The following is a 3,930-nucleotide window of genomic DNA, read 5'->3' as shown; positions in this document are numbered from 1 at the left end:
TTATTTTAAATTTTTTGGAAACAGAATATTCTATTTCATCACAAACACAAAAATCTGAAACCCCATTTTTGAGCCATCTCTGTACATAATAAGAATCCGGCCTGCATCTGTCAGTGATAGAGAGTACAGTAAACTAAGATGTCCCTGAAGAGGCCACAGTGTTGACAAAATTCAGCATGCTGGTGGAGTCTACACAAACACAGGAAACAAAGCTCGGCCCTTCCACACAGCTGTCTGTCCTTGCAATGACTTCGTTTTAAGTCAGTGCCTCTTCATGCCGCGCATATTCTCCAATGTCAGCTTGGTGATGTACCACAATCACCACGGGGTCTACTTTTCTTCAGTCTTGTGTAGATTTTGCTGCCACCCCAAAACCCAAAGGGATGTCTGCCATGGAGTACACCACCACTCCCCAGTACTGAGAAGTATTTTCGGTGATTCGACCCAGACCATATTTCAGTACATGGTTCCCAAAGAGGAAAGACTGCTCCGCACCAGGCTTTATCCACACTTTATAGTTGGCATAAGGTGCAAGGTAATTCAGGGCTGTGACATGACCCAAAACTTGTGGGTCTTAGTGAATTTTCTGAAGCAGGTCCCCAGTGACACCAGCTTGTCCCCGGAGATATTGGCATCCAGCTTCATAATTTCCCTCACATAGTACACCTGGTCATTGTGCAGCCAGAAACAGTAGGTGCCATCACATTGGTACACCAGCAGCTGAAGAGTCTCCCTGATGTATTTCCCAATCTTCTTAAACATGACATGGGTCACCTCTTCAGTCAAAGTCCGCATTTTCCTGCTGGGTTGGAACACCAGATCCTCGTACCTCGGTCTTATTTATTTATTTTTAAGAGATGGAATTTTGCCCTGTTGTCCAAGCTGGAGTACAGTAGTCATAGCCTACTGCAGCCTCGAACTCCTGGGCTCAAGTGATCCTCCTGCCTCAGCCTCTCAAGTAACTGGGACTATAGGCACATACCCACACTTTTAATCAAAGTGTATTATCTTTGAGTTGTGTTTCTTGTAAATAGCATAGAGTTGGGTTATGGTTTTTAAAAATCCATTTTGACAATTTCATTTTTTTAAAAATCTCACTTTGTTGAAGTCTGACATATAAAAGAAGTTTTTTTACATATAACTTGTATATATAAAATGTATACTGCTTGGTGAGCTTAGGGAAGATTCGTATTTTAAAATTAGTATGTTCAGATCATTTACATTCATGTTATGATTGATATGTATGGATTTAGATTAATGCTACTACAAAATTTGGTTGCTGTTATTTACTTTTCAGAGTCTTCAAATACTTGTTCTTGCCTTCTGTACAGGGTTTGGAATTATATTCAGTGTGAGAAAAGGTGTGAAGCATGCTTACTGCTTCTTACCTGAAACTGGAACTCGGGATAATTATTGTTAGAGCTCCCCTTAAATCTAGGGATCAGAGTCCAAGTTTTTGAATCTTACATTGACATTTTTTTTTAATCAGATCACAATCTCAAATTTGCTTTTAAAAGCTATTTTCCTCCAGCAATTAAAACAGTGCTCTCCAAAACTCCCAGGATGGGCTGCTCAGAAAACTCTTCCCAGTCCACTGCTATGGTTTCAGGAGTTCCCCGCAGTTCAGAGATGCTTGAGGTGAGCATTCATGATGTTGTAGACTTTTCTAACCAGACCAAACCAAATCTCTAGATGGCTAGTGTCACCAAATAACTGCGTCTATTATTATTATTATTATTTTTTTTTTTTTTTTTTTGAGACAGAGTCTCGCTCTGTCGCCCAGGCTGGAGTGCAGTGGCCGGATCTCAGCTCACTGCAAGCTCCGCCTCCCGGGTTCACGCCATTCTCCTGCCTCAGCCTCCCGAGTAGCTGGGACTACAGACGCCCGCCACCTCGCCAGGCTAGTTTTTTGTATTTTTTTAGTAGAGACGGGGTTTCACCGTGTTAGCCAGGATGGTCTCGATCTCCTGACCTCGTGATCCGCCCGTCTCGGCCTCCCAAAGTGCTGGGATTACAGGCTTGAGCCACCGCGCCCGGCCTTATTTTTTTTTCAACCAGTGTTTTTAAAGCACTCATTATGGGTCAGGCTCTGTTCTAAGCATTGGGGATGTGGTAGTGAACAAAAAAAAGGCCCTTGCTCTAGTGGTGAGGGGGAAGAAATAAAGACAATAAATATATAGATGTATGACTGAATCAGATTAGTTTAAGTTAGTGCTAAGTGATATGAAGAAATAAAATCAGGGTAATGGGCTAGAAAGTAATGGGGATGAGAAGGACAGAGTAGCCGCTTTACCCAATTGGTCAGAGAAAGCCTCTCTCGAAGGTGACATTTGAGTTGAGGCCTGAATCTTGATAATAAAAGAATCTGGTGAGGAAATGGGTGGCAGAAGGTTTCAGGAAAAGAGAAATAAAATTGCAAAGACTTGATCTACTTTTTTTTCTACCTTTCCTTCTGCATTTCTGACCATAGAATTTAAGTCTACACGAAGAAAAGAGTTTTTTTTTCTTTTTCCGCCAACAGCTGGGAACCTTAATTGAAACTCTAAGTGTGTAAACTAAACGTACAAACCTCAAACCATGTAAGCTATCCCAGAATTACACTAATATAACTCACTCCCCGATATTTTTTTCTTCGGATCAGTGATACCCAAAATCTGGCCCAATATTAAGGGAATTTGGACAGAGTTTTAGCTAGGTATAATGTTTTGAATGAGGGAGTCAGATCATCAGATTGTGGATAAGAAACCCAGATGTACTATTCCATTCTTTCCCAAGAGACACTAAAACATTATTTGCATTTAAACCTCATTTTGAAACTGCCATGAAAGTAAGCATGCAAAGACCACCTGTGGACTGTAGATGGCAGACTATACCCACAAAGTAGTGGTTGAATCCTCTGAGCAACCTCAGAAACATTTGGGAAAGACTATGGGCCCCAGCTTCTTGTGTCACAATGATTAGACCATGAAAAGGATCTATAACAAGAATATTTACAAGTGTTGGAACAATGGGAAGTTTCTATATACTGATAGCACTGAAGTTACCCCCTCATGGTAACGAGACATTTGAGAGGCCCTGCTCTGAGAAGTACTATTTTCGTGACTAAAACATCCCAGACTCAGCCCTATAGGATGAAAGCTAACATGTGGATCTTACAGACACTGACAATTGTCTGTGATTAAGACTGTTGAGAGAAAGCAGGTGGAGTGGGGGGGTCTTTGGAGTTCTTAGTACTTTCTAGATTGAAAAACAGTATTTGGTGCACTCAAGAAAAGATAGTAAAACTTTCAAAAATGGCATTTTTATAAATGGCATGATTTTGTGACATTAGCCATTTGCTAGCCTTGGGATTCTGTTTGGTTTCATCTTAGAAAAGTACACTGTATGATTCTATTTATATGACTACCTCGAAAAGACAAAATTATAAAGATGGAGAACAGATTAGTGGTTGTCAGGAGTTATGGGTAGGGGCATGAGGTGACGAAAAATAAATAGCACAGGGGATTTTTTGGGGGGTGATGGAACTGTCTTATGTCCTGATTATGGTGGTAGGTACAGGAATCTATACATGTGTTAAAATTTAGAGAACCGTACACAAAAAGAAAAAAATTTACTCAAAATTAAAGAGTAATATAAAAGTGATTTTCCTAGTAATAAAGACTTTTCCCTTCAAAAAGCCATTGAAGAAAAGCAAGAGGTTGAAGAAAAAATGCTCTTGAAGAAAAGGAACCAAATTCTCCACTCCCTCAATCACAGTTAACAACTTTTGCTCAGGTCTCTGCCTTATTCCATCAAAAATATAGCTACTGAGTGAGTCTAAGACAAAAGTCTTCCTTAGATACATCATTGAATAATATACACTTATGCTTTAAAGAGTAAATGATAGTTGTTGAGCTATGAATTAGTGTTCACCTGTATCATATACAACTG

General features: G+C 40.0%; 1 pseudogene; it reads right to left on the bottom strand.

Moving 5' to 3' along the window:
- Window positions 1–256: 256 nt before the first annotated feature.
- LOC104675770 lies at window positions 257–795 on the bottom strand (annotated as a pseudogene).
- Window positions 796–3,930: the final 3,135 nt, after the last annotated feature.

The sequence above is a fragment of the Rhinopithecus roxellana genome, chromosome 1 (genome assembly GCF_007565055.1).
Source record: "Rhinopithecus roxellana isolate Shanxi Qingling chromosome 1, ASM756505v1, whole genome shotgun sequence".
Lineage (NCBI taxonomy): Eukaryota > Metazoa > Chordata > Mammalia > Primates > Cercopithecidae > Rhinopithecus > Rhinopithecus roxellana.
The sequence above is the reverse complement of the archived record's forward strand: the minus strand, read 5'-3'. Positions and strand labels throughout refer to the sequence as shown.